This window comes from Oratosquilla oratoria, chromosome 32 (genome assembly GCF_046742065.1).
Source record: "Oratosquilla oratoria isolate Oo_2021 chromosome 32, ASM4674206v1, whole genome shotgun sequence".
In the NCBI taxonomy this organism is placed as follows: domain Eukaryota; kingdom Metazoa; phylum Arthropoda; class Malacostraca; order Stomatopoda; family Squillidae; genus Oratosquilla; species Oratosquilla oratoria.
Genome location: NC_134808.1, coordinates 11510176 through 11523711, shown reverse-complemented (window position 1 = coordinate 11523711; position 13536 = coordinate 11510176). Strand labels below are relative to the sequence as shown.

The 13536-nt window shown below is 38.1% G+C and overlaps 1 protein-coding gene across 2 annotated transcripts in view; it reads right to left on the bottom strand.

The window, feature by feature from the left end:
• The window catches only part of Nadk2 (NAD kinase 2, mitochondrial), a 186670-nt gene that overhangs the window by 97257 nt on the left and 75877 nt on the right, over positions 1 to 13536 (bottom strand). The window lies entirely within an intron of this gene.

Below are 13536 nucleotides of genomic sequence, written 5' to 3'. Positions count from 1 at the left end.
TTCCATGTATTTGTGCATCTATATGGAAAACTATATTTCTTCACATCCTTAAGACATGTAGTCTTCTTTGATTTGTCCTCATGACCTCTTAAGACCCTCCTGTCCCATATTATGAAATCTGTTCCATCAATGTAGCCTATCCCTTTTAGTGACTTGAATACTATAACCCTTTCTCTTCAATCTTTCAAAATTGGCAGACCCAGTACTTTTCATCTCATCTCATACAGTTTATCTGGTAGCCTGGGAACCAGTTTAGTTGCAGCTCTTTGTATTTACCTAGTTGTATTATACGGGAAGGGAGCTATGCTTGTAGTGACCCATCTTTGTATCTTTCAGCATCAAGTTTGTTCTTAAATTCTTGAATAGTGTTTGCACACACTGTTGCCTTATCTAATTTACTAGCCAAATTATCCGTGCATTGCTGCGAGCTCATGAACAATCCCTAACCTAACCATGCCCCACCTAACTTTAACCCTTAACCCTAACCATTTTTTTTTTTTTTTTTTTTTTTTTATTAAATATAGTTATTCAAGTAACTGAAGTGATACGGTATCAGAATATATAAGGTTATGGGGGTCTATCTCCAAAAGCCTACGAGGAGTTCGTGAACAAACACACAGACAGACAGACAAATGAAAGATAGTAATCCAAGTACCTTGGGTTATAAGGTTTCAGAATATATATGGTTATAGGGTCTATATGCAAAAACCTAGGAGTAGTTCGTGAAAAATCACTCACCTAACCATAATCCACCTAACTTTAACACTTAACCCTAACCAAAATAAAAATAAAAATTATAAATGAAATATAGTTATCCAAGTACCTGGAGGGATAGGGTATCAGAATATATACGGTTATGGGGGTCTATCTCCAAAACCCTAGGAGTTTGTGAACAGACAGACAGAGGCTACTACTTTATCTAATTTATTACAGGTATCAACCACTCTGTGTGGGAAGCTATTCTTTTTCAGATCTCTTCTATAATTATCCTTTTTGAGTTTCTTTCCATGTCCTCTTGTTTTTCTGTTGTCCCACTGTAATAAATCATCTCTATCTAGAATTTCCATTTCTTGCATGATTCTATGGTCAGTAGATCTCCTCTTTCTCTTCTTTGTTCCAGAGTTGGTAGTTCCAATTTGGACAATCTTTGTTTGTAGGTCAATTTGGAGAGTGTTGGTGCCATCTTTGTCATTGCTCTTTGTATTCTTTCTAATTTCTTTTTATTGTTTTTAGTTCTGGGTGTCCATAGTGTTGCAGCATACTTCAATTTTGGTCTTATCAGTGTAACTTATATTTTCTTGTATTTTCTTTATTTTGCTTACATCCTTCACTTTGTGTGGGGGACCACACAACTGATGCATATTCTAGTCTTGGATGGATCAGGGTTTCAATGAGTTTTTTCATCATCTTTTCATCCATAGAATGAAAATCCTCTTTAATCTTCTCAAGCAGTCCATATGTCCTCCACAATCCTGTTGATATATCTGTCAGGTGACAGGTTGTCTTTCATCAGCACTTCCAAATCTTTCTCCTCTTTTGCTATTGTAATTTACTCACTTCACTAGTTGTTGTTGTTGTTGTTGTTATTGTTATTGTTGTTGTTGTTGTTCCCTCAATTGTCTGGCCAAGCAGTCCTGTCTCCCTTAAGAACACTACAGCTGGAATGGGGTTTTCCCAGAAATCTCTTCTAGTGTATATTGTGTTGTTGGCATGCATGATTGTGTACAATACAGTCTTCCATGTGTTGTATAGTAAGGGGTGAAGTGTTACATCCTAGACAGTTATCTGTGATGCAGTCATCCAGCCTCTTCTGGTAACTTAGAAGAGCTGGATAGTGGCTACATTGCAGTCTGGCCAGGTGGACTCTGTCCTCTTGCAGGAGAAAGGATTCAGAGGAATGGATATCAAGGGGTCTGGCATGCAGCAATGAGTTGTCTTTCAATCTGTTGATGGAGCAGTGAGTCATGATTATGGACATGCTTCCAGAACTTCTGTAGTTAGCCACCATGTCATTATAGTGGTCATTAACCCACCAGGGGCACTGCTATAACTGTATTTGTGTACCCATTATTGTAGCTATCATTAATTCACCAGGGACACTGCTGTTGCTGCAGTGTAGAAGTCATGGGAGTTATGGGCACAACACAACTCAGAGTTTTGTCATGGATATCTATCATTAATGTAATCGCTGTGCAGCCAGGATTATAGAGAAGAAAAAATACTGACTTTTTATAAGCTATCTAGGTTGTGACAACGAGAAACATGTTTGATTCATGGATCATCCCTGAGTTTGACAGTTTTTCTTAGCTGGTGGCAGGGTGATTGCTTGAACTTGTGTGTCAACTGAGTGACATTATGGACATCATGACCATGGTGCCCTTATGACTTACTGGTGGAGCATTCTCTGTTTACCAACAATTGAATGAAGACAAGACATCCAAAAAGTAAAACCTGTACTATACAGGAGAACCTGGAAACTACAGAGACTGAAGCAATGGACTTCAGTAACTACGGACAAATTCTGGAAAATTAAGATTTCAACTGAAATTTGATAATTCCCATGGAAATGTGCCAACACCAGACACTTTCAATGTTCTAACTGTTTTAGTCTATCCTACATACTCATATATGCACTTAGGGCTACATTACTGAATATGCTTTTAAATAATAACAATATTATATCAATACAGTACTAAGATTTAGGGTATTGTATGATTATGTGTTTATTTGTGGTCATACTAATTACTGACAGTGGCCGACAACTCCAATGATACTGTTTTTAGTTAATATTGGCATCAATTACTTGTGTCATAGTTTATCATTTCTGTAAATTATAAAGCATTTGCCCTCATCCATATCAAGATAATTAAGATGTAATACACTACCAACAACTCAACAACTTGACACGATCTTTGAGACACCATTAGCTACCTCATATCTCATGTTGTCAGTCAAGTTAGCATATCTAAGGCATATTGGAAATCTTAATCAATATCTTGATAATGACATGGCCACATGCTTTCAATCTTGCAAATATGATAATATATTGTATAATATTAACTAAAAAAAAAAAAAAAAAAAAAAAAGTGGACATGATGGTAGCTAACTGTAGTAACACAGAACTGTCCCATGTCTCAGGTTTTTCTGTCAGGTTAAAATGTACTCGTATAATACTACATAGTTATTCCTAGTCCTACTCCTACTCATCATTCAAGATAGATCCATCCTCAGACTTCCATTAGTTCATCTTCCACAACAGGTCATGCTAACTATTGTTTCAGAGCCATCCAGACACCGTCTGGTACCACCCAGAGATGTCTGGATAATCTCCAAAGCCATCAGGATACTGTCCAGACCTGTCAGGGCATCATCTGGACACCGTATGTTACTATCGCAATAAGGTTATACTAAAGACTGACAAGGAACATATCTGGACTGACAAGTAGCTCAAAATGACCAACAAGCAGCATATAAATTAACATAATGTTTGCTTTTGTGAACATTATTTCTGCTACATCATACAGGGTGTTTGGGATAAATTTGACACTTTCGGAAAGGAAAGAAAAATGTCATATCTTGGCCAAAAATTTACGTATTCTCAAAATTCAAGTGCAACTCTTAGAGGATCTTTTGCCAAATATAGCTCACTCAAAGAAGCCACCCTGAGCTTCCTCCATAGCCTCTAGGCCACACCTGACCCTGCAGCATGCAGCCTACACGATGTCCTTCGAGAGACGTCTGAACACCAGTTTGATCCTGGCAATCAGCTCATCCTTGGTGTTGCAGGCGGTACAATTGGTGTCTTTTTCAACTGTGCCCCAAACATAATAGTCCATGGGGTTGCAATCAGGCGAGTTGGGGAAGCCAGATGTTGGGACTAGTAAAGCTGTAGAAGTTCTCAGACAGCCACTTCTGGGATTTCCCGAAGCTGTGACATGGAGCTGAGTCCTGCTGCCACACATATGGTCTTCCTGCAGCCACCCTCTCCACCCAGAGCTTGACAACAGTGGACAGCAACTCAATATAGCTATCTGAAGTGAGTCCAAGTCCCTCTTCAAAGATGCAGGGCAGCATAACATGGCCTTCACTGGAAACACACCCAAAGACCATCACAGTTTGAGGGAACTTGGTCTTCATGAAGCACAGGACTTTGTGCAGACTGTAGGCTAGCCACCTGTTGTTCTGTGCATTGTGCAACTGGTCCTAGCAGAAGTTCTTCTTGTCTGAGAAGAACCAGAGCATCCCTGGCTTAACTGGGTGTTTGACCTTATTGAGGAGTTTCTTGGGCGTTGGCATTCTCTCAATATCCAGTTTGCCATTTCATCTGGTACATGCAATTTTCTGACATCAAGATTACTCAAGTATTAATTATTTCATTCCTTGTTACTTCTATCTCCTCCCACTCAATATCTCTTGGTTGTATGTTCTCCCTTGTGAACACCAATTTAAAATGCTTGTTCATGATTTCTGTCATTTCTATTTTCTCTGTGTATTCAACTTTTCCTTGTTGTAGTTTCAGTTTGTTGTTTACAAATCTGTAAAATAGTTTTGGTTGATCTTTACATTTTTCTATGACATCTTTTTCATACTTTCTCTTTTCTGCTCTGCACACTTGTGCATATTCATTTCTATTAGTATATATTTTCCCTTTTTCAGGTCTTTTGTCTTTTTTTTTTTCATTTTATCCAAGCTTTAACACTTTTGTCTTTTAACTCCCTACGTCTTTTGTTGTACTAACACTTTACATATCCTTTTTCTTGTTTTTGTCTTGGAACATACTTTTCCACTCAAAAAATTTGTGTCAAAAATTTCCATTTCTCTTCTACTGTTGTTTCCTCCTTGTGTATCCTTTCCCAGTCTGCTTTTTGAAAGAATTCTCTTATTTTATATAAAAAAAAAATTCCATACATCAATCTTCCCTTTCTATATTGTTTGTTTTTTTCCATGTATTTTTCCTCATTTAGTTCCAGTTCAACCAATATGTGGTCACTTTTACTTATTAGCGTCTTATATTCAATCTTGTCCACTATTTCGAGTTCTGATGTGATTATTAGGTCCAGTCTTGATGGTTCTTCCTCATTTCTATACCTAATACTCTCTTGTATCTATTGTTGCATCATTGTATGTTCTATAATCACACCAAGTACTACATTTCCCCATAGGTCGTCTCTACCCTTCACTGTCATCTCTTCCCAGCAGATTTCTTTACAATTAAAGTCACCCACTATAACTATTCTTCCTCCATCTTCCACTATCTTATTTAGTGTTATCCTTGTGTCTTCTAACATATTTTTGTGTTCTTTCTCTTCCCACGAAGCCATTTTAGGAGGCACATAATTTACTACAAACTTCCTGCTCTTCCCATCCTTGTCCTCCACTTCCATCATAATCATCTCTACACTATTCTTTCCATAGGTGACATTCTTTACATTTATATCCTTCTGAGTCAGAAACATAACTCCACCCCCTTGTTTTACCTCTCTGTTTCTAATCCAATAATTATATGCACCATGTCCTACACTGTTGGGTGGTAGTGGACCTTTCAATTTTGTCTCTACAATTCCCATTATGTCTGGATCTTTTTCCTTCAGGTAATCATTCAGTTCATTCAAGCCTGTTATTAATCCATCTATAATTGTGTAAGACACTTTTAATTTTCTGCTACTTCCGTCGTATTTTCTGTTTCCTTTCTGTTTTTCTCTGCTATGAACCATTTCCTCATTTTCATATTCACTACTCTCCAATAGAAATTCGCTTTTCTTACTCAGTTCTTTTCTCATTTTTTTCCTTAGCCTCTAGTCTTTTTGTTTTCTCATCCTCTCTTTCCTCTTTATTCATTTCTCTTTTTATCCATACCCGTTTATATTGGTCACTGTCTGCTAGTTTCCCTGCTTTTGCTAAGATATTCTCTGCTGTAGTTTATGACTTGAATTTAACCTTAATTGGTCTGGTCTTATCTGTATTGTATTTCCCTATACTATATATTTCTTCTATTTGTTTCCCTATTTCTGGTTCATCTTCTTGAACTACTTCTAATATCTTATTTACTTTTCCTTTTCCTCCTTTATTCTTGTAGTCCTATTTTCATTATACTTCTCTTACATCCCTAATATAACTATACAGTACATTTCTTTTTATCCGCTAAGTCTCTTACTATATTCTCTTTCTCCCTCATCACTTTAATAACTGTGTCCTTAGTTTGTTCTTTCATCTGCTCTTTCACTATATCTCTAAATTTAATTTCATTGTTCTCTTGTACTTTTTTCCAACCACTTACCTCTTTTGCTATGTACTTTTTACTCTATTATTATTCTTTAATTCCTCTTTCTCATCCTTTACTTCCCTTAACTGTCTTTATAATTCTTCTATTTCTTTAGTTAGGTTTTGATTCTCCTTCTTTAGTTCTTCCAGTTTATCAACTCTTTGGATAACTAGAGTTAAATGATTAAACCTAACCTCCCATGCTTCCTTGTTCTTCCTCATCTGTGTGTTCTGCACCCCTTTTGTTTACACCCCTTCTAACATCCGGGGCCCATTCGTCCCCTTCCTCATTTCCTTCCATTTTCCTCAGTAATCCCTCTCTTTCACCTTTTTCTTCACCTTCCCACCACACCATGAGCTTTTCCCTTCCCTACTAATACTTCAAAGGTACTCCCTCATTGTTGAGATCGATGAAACTTGAATTTTCCTGGAGTTCCAAACTTCGTTGTCACTTTGACCAACGCTTGTGTGTATATATGCATTTTTATCAACTACAATTCACTTTAATTCTAAGCCATCAACATCAAGAGACTCGAGGAGGCCAACATGCAGAAATTAAAATGTGGTACAGCCAAGGACTCGAACCTGCAATTGGTTAAGTCACTATCACTTGTCATGTGCTAGCACAGGTTTCAGTCCTTGGCTGTACCACATTTCAATTTCTGCATGTTGGCCTCCTCAAGTCTCTTGATGTTGATGGCTTAGAATTGGAAGTGTATTGTGGTTTATAAAAATATATATGTATATATATATATATATATATATATATATGTATATATATATATATATATATATATATATCTGTTCCCTGGGACCCATTCAGTGATATATACATATATATATATACATATACTTATAACATTTATTTACTAGAGCAAAATGTAGTAACACATTTGTAAATCACACAGAGAGCCTGCAGAGTAAAAGAAAACTTGAGAGAATGTTTAACCTCTTGGATATGATGATGCCTATGCATGTGTAATGATCTGCGAGTGGGGTATACATAGTCCAGTCAAATTAGGAAAAATAAATTAATGAAAAAAATTATATCAAGCTGAAAATTGAAGAATGACTTCTTCAGACACTTAGAAATAACATATCAAAAGTCCCCATTGATCCACCCTGAGCTTCATCCATCATCTTGGAAAATAGCCACCAAATTTAATTTTTTGGCTATTTCTGTGAAAATGGTTGATCCGATGAAAAAATTGTTTTACAACTTATTATCTAAAATTAAATTTTCTACAAAACATGCTCTATGCATATTTTTGTTATAGGTGATCATTTTAGAGATATTTACAATTTTCTAACCATATTCAATTCTATGCTAATGCTGACATGATCTTATTCACTTCCTTTAGGTTTGGTATCATTCATATTTGCTTACTTTTTTTTAGCTTTATAGTCTTTTTCTAGAAGGTTAATTTATATATTGTTTATTTATTTCAGAAAATGGTTTAAAAATGGAGGGAACCACAGATCAAAATGAATTATGCAAATTTGTGGTGGGTCAGGGATTGGAGATGGTTAAAGAAAATGGAGAAAAGTGGGAGGTGAGCCAGCTGTTGTTTGCGGACGACACTGCGCTTTTGGCAGGATCGAAGGAGGGATTAAGGAAGTTGGTGACAGAGTTTGGGAGAGTGTGTGAAAGAAGAAAGCTGAAGATAAATGTGGGTAAATGTAAGGTGATGAGATGTACAAGGAGTGAAAGTGGCAGTAGACTGGAAGTGAGCATTAAGGGAGAGCGACTGAAGGAAGTGGACAGTTTTAGATACTTGGGTGCAAATGTGGCAGGAAAAGGTGGAGTGGAGGTAGAGGTAGAATGTAGATTGAGAGAAGTGAGTAAATACCTTGGTGGAATAAAAAGTGTAATGAGGAATAGACATTTGGGAATGGATGATAAGAGGAGACTGTGTGAAGGCGTGATTGTGCCAACAGCACTGTATGGGGCAGAAACATGGAATATAAGAGAGGAAGAGAGGAGCTTGAATGTGTTTGAGATGAGGTGTCTGAGAAGTATGATGGGGATTACTAGGCTGGATAGAGTGAGAAATGAGGAGGTAAGGAGGAGAACAGGGGTGGTAAGGGAGTTGGGAGATAGGGTTGATGAAAGAATATTAGGATGGTTTGGACACATGGAAAGAATGAGTGAAGAAAGATTAGTAAAAGAAGTATGGATGGATAGGGTGAAGGGGGCTTTGGGGGAAGACGGGAATGTCTATTGAGGAAGGACAGGAGAGGACAGAAGACAGGTAAATGGAGAATGGTTGTATATGGATGATGTTGTGATTACATGAGGTGGAATGGGTGAGGGGATGGGGGGTGAGGTAGTATGTGTGAGCAAAATTTGACGCAGCCCGAAGGGATTTCTCCCCGTCTTCTCCTTTTCTGCATGGGGGGACAGAGAGGGGAGGTCACCGATTTAATGAAGCAGCCTTGCTGTGGATGTGCTGTGTCTTGCGACACTACCTCTGACCCAGGGCAGTGGACAAGGTGCAGGAATGACCGGTCATCCAGGAGGTGCTAAGATAAGAGGGAGGGTGGAGGGTAGTGGAGTGTATTTAGGGATGGAATGGGTGGGAATGGTTTTATGCCTTTTTCTTTTGGCTACCTCCCTTGTAAGGGGGAAAAAGCCTTGGTATACTTATGTATGTATTAAGAAAGGTATGTCAACACTTGTTGAAGCAAGTATGAAAAGAGATGATAAATGGCAAAAGTGGGTTCATTCATCAGTTGTTCAAGTACATGTACAGTGCAGAAAAGACTATATTAGAGAAAAGAGTATTACAGCTGCTAATAAAAAACACATAATTGACCAAGGTTACCTATTAAACAGAAACTAAGATCAAAAGACACTGATTTTTGTTTCAAGAAAAAGTACATTTTGTTTTGCAGAGTGCTGTGAATAAGCGGAAAAGAAAAAACCTCTCCATAGATGGCAAGCAGTTAGTAGTGTGATGACCTTAGACTTTGGAAATGTGTTTGATAAAGCTAATGATCGTAATGATGACTGGGGCAAAAAAGTATAAGCGATTGTAGTTGGTGTCCAGTGTTTGGTTGCAGAAGCTAGATAACATAGATCATATAGTGCCAAGTTGTTGTTGTTTTTTTCTGTGAAAAGGCAGCACTTGAATCCATCAGGCAAACATTGACAACCTGATGATGAAGATATTGTAACTGGCTTGGAGAAAGTTTGTTCATACATGGAAGAGAGTGATGACTGTCAACTTATTTTGTAGGAATTGCTAGATGTGATGCATCAGAACCAATCCTGCAAGATATTTGTAAGCTATCTGAAAACCAAATTACATGATAAATATGGAAGTGATGTAATCATAACCACCATCCAAAAAGAGACACCCATATTATGTTTTCAAAAATCAGGAGATAAATTGCTATGTTATTCATGGTATAATAAAATACTGCATAATGAGGAAGTAGAGCAATTGAGGATTGTTATAACTGCAGCAGCTATTATTAAGGAGGACATCAAGTCAGGGTTCCGTTCTTGGGCCACTTCTATTCATAGTATGTATAAATGATATAGACCATGGACTAAAATCTACTGTTTCCAAATTTGCGGATGATTCAAAACTGTGCGAAGTGGCAAATGATCACTCAAACCAATTAGATATTCAACAAGATTTAGATCAATTACAGCAATGGTCTGAAAAGTGGCTAATGAAATTTAACACAAGTAAATGCAAGGTAAGGCACATAGGTAAAAATAACAGTAAGTACGATTACAAGTTAATTGGAAATTCGTTAACAAAAGTGGATAGTGAAAAAGATCTCGGCGTCATTATCAGTAACGACCTCAAATCATCCAAGCAGTGTATTTCAGCCTCTGAGAAAACAAATAAGATTCTAGGATTGATTGTGCGATCTTTTGATTTCAAAAGTCCATCACTCATTAACAAGCTATATAAATCATTAGTTCGTCCACATTTGGAATATGCTGTTTCCGTATGGTCACCGAATCTCATTAAAGACATTGACAGACTGGAAAAAGTACAACGGCGAGCCACAAAACTGATTCCAAATATCAAAAATAAAGCATACAAAAATCGACTAAAACATATGAATCTGTTTTCCCTAAAAAAGCGTAGACTCAGAGGTGACTTGATACAGGTCTTTAAAATTCTAAAGGGAATTGACAACATCAAAAGTGACAAAATTTTCACATTGAATGAGAATCAGACAAGAAACAATGGTCTCAAACTGTCCGGATATAGATTAAATTTGGAAGTAGGTAGAAACAACTTTGCCAACCATGTAGTTAATGAATGGAATAAACTTCCTGCACAGGTAGTGCAATGTAGTTCAGTTCAAAGCTTTAAGAATCATCTAGATAAACACCTAAGCAAGATGCTGTAATGATTATAATTTATTTCATATTATTTGTTTTTGTTTTGTTATCATTTGTCTTTCTGATTTTCATTTATTATTAGTTATATGTCAATTTATTATTATTTACTATTTACCTGTTTGTTTATTATTTAACTATACCTATGCATTTATTTATGTATTTTATTTGTTATTTACATTATTAGTTTTTATTTATTATTTTATTATCATTATGATTTTTTTCCGTATTCGACCTAAATATGGACCAAAAGGTCTCCTGTCAGCATGCTCCCCCTTTGTAATCCTTTGATATACCACTCCTGCAACTATCCTTCTCCTGAAACACTTTAATGACGTTGAAAGCAACGTACCTGATTCTCTTCATGTTTTGCCACATGAATTATTTGAAAAAGGAGGAAAGGGAGATATTGACAACAAACACAGGGTATGCACTGCCACAGTTCATTAAGTCCTACAAGCAGCATGCCCAAGGACATCTGTCTCTCCTATTCTAATTGGAGTAGTTGTTTATGCACACAGGAAATTTGGATCCAGGCTCCTGGTGCATATTTTACATAAACTGGGCTTCTCTAGTGTATAATGAAGCAAAACTGTTTGAAGCTTCTTGCATGAAATCTACCCCTCCTACTATTTTGTCTGATGGTTTCATGCAGTTTGTTTTTGATAATGCAGACTTCAATGTGCACACAATAGATGGATTTCACACCCGCCAAGGGAATATAGACTACACAGAAGAATAAGAAATGGCCGAAGTCAAGAATAATCACTTCAAGTCTGTTTTCACTAGAGAAAGCACAATATTGGAATGAAGGAAATGAAAGGCGATTTCCCCCCATGAGCGAGATAAAAATAACACAAAAAGAAATATTGGAACACCGATCAAACCTTGACATCAGGAAATCACATGGCCCAGATGAAATTGCAAATTAGATTCTAAAAGAATGCAAAGAAGAACTAACGAACAAAATACATAACATAATAAGTTGCTCACTCAGAGGGAAAAATACCAAAAGATTGGAAAAATGCCAACTTTGTACCAATATATATATAGGAGGAAACAAGGAAGAACCAACTAACTATAGGCCAGTCTCACTAACAAGCACTATAGCCAAAATTTGTGAGAAAATCATCAAGAATAGATGGGTAAAACACCTGGAAGACAATAATATAATAAACCCAGGACAATATGGGTTCAGACAAGGAAGATCATGTACCACAAACTTTATGTGTTTCTACATACATACATATACCAAGGCTTTTTCCCCCTTCCAAGGGAGGTAGCCACAAAAGGAAAGGCATAAAAACACTCCCACCCATTTCATCCCTAAATACACTCCACACCCCTCCCACCCTTCCTCTCATCTGAGCACCTCCTGGATGACGGGTCATCCCTGAACCCTGCCCACCGCCCTGGGTCAGAAGCAGTGTCGCAAGACACAGTACATCCACAGCAAGGCCGCTTCATTTAATCGGCGACCCCCCCTCTCCGTCCCCCTTTGCATATAAGGAGAGGACGGGGAGAAATCCCTTCGGGCTGCGTCAAAATTTACTCACACATACTACCCCACCCCCCACCCCCCCGCCTATTCCTCCTCATACAGTCACAACATCATCCATATACAACCATTCTCCACTCACCTCTGTCTTCCGTCCTCTCCCTTCCTTCCTCAACAGACATTCCCCTCTTCCCCAAAGCCCCCTTCACCCCATCCATCCACCTCATCCTAGGACGTCCCCTCATGTTCACTCCCTCCACATCTGCCTTCCATACCTCTTTTACTAGTCTTTCTTCACTCATTCTTTCCATGTGTCCAAACCATCCTAATATTCTTTCATCAACCCTCTCTCCCAAATCCTTTTTCACCCCTGTTCTCCTCCTCACCTCCTCATTTCTCACTCTATCTAGCCTAGTAACCCCCACCATACTTCTCAGACACCTCATCTCAAACACATTCAAACTCCTTCTCTCTTCTTCTCTTATGTTCCACGTTTCTGCCCCATACAGTGCTGTTGGCACAATCACTCCTTCATACAGTCTCCTCTTCGCATCCATTCCCAAATGTCTATTTCTCATTACACTCTTTAAACCACCAAGGCATTTACTCGCTTCTCTCAATCTACATTCTACCTCCACCTTCACTCCACCTTTTCCTGCTACACTTGCACCCAAGTATCTAAAACTATCCACTTCCTCCAGTCGCTCTCCCTTAATGTTCACTTCCAGTCTACTGCCACTTTCACCCCTTGTACATCTCATCACCTTACTTTTACCCACATTTATCTTTAGCTTTCTTCTATCACATACTCTCCCAAACTCTGCCACCAGCTTCCTCAATCCCTCCTCTGACCCTGCCACAAGCGCAGTGTCGTCCACAAACAACAGCTGGCTCACCTCCCACTTTTCTCCATTTTCTTTAACCATCTCCAATCCCTGACTCACTACCCTAGCATTCACCTCTCGCACCACCCCATCCATGTATAAGTTGAACAGCCAGGGCGACATAACGCATCCTTGACGAAGTCCCACCTTTACTTCAAACCACTCACTCTCTCCACTTCCAATCCTTACACATGCTCTACTACTCACATAAAAACTCTTGACAGCTCCCAAAAGCTTTCCTCCTATCCCATAAATCTGCATAACCTCCCACAGTGCCTTTCTGTCTACCCTATCATAAGCCTTTTCCAGATCCATAAAAGCCCAAAAAACATCCTTCCCCTTTCCTATAGCTTTCTCACATATCTGTCTTACCACAAAGATCTGATCTACACAACCTCTACTCGTCCTAAATCCACACTGTTCCTCACCAATTACTCCTTCTGTTCCTCTCCTAATCCTCTCAATTAAGATTCTCCCATAAGCCTTCCCTACTACACTCAACAGGCTAATCCCTCTGAAATTACTAC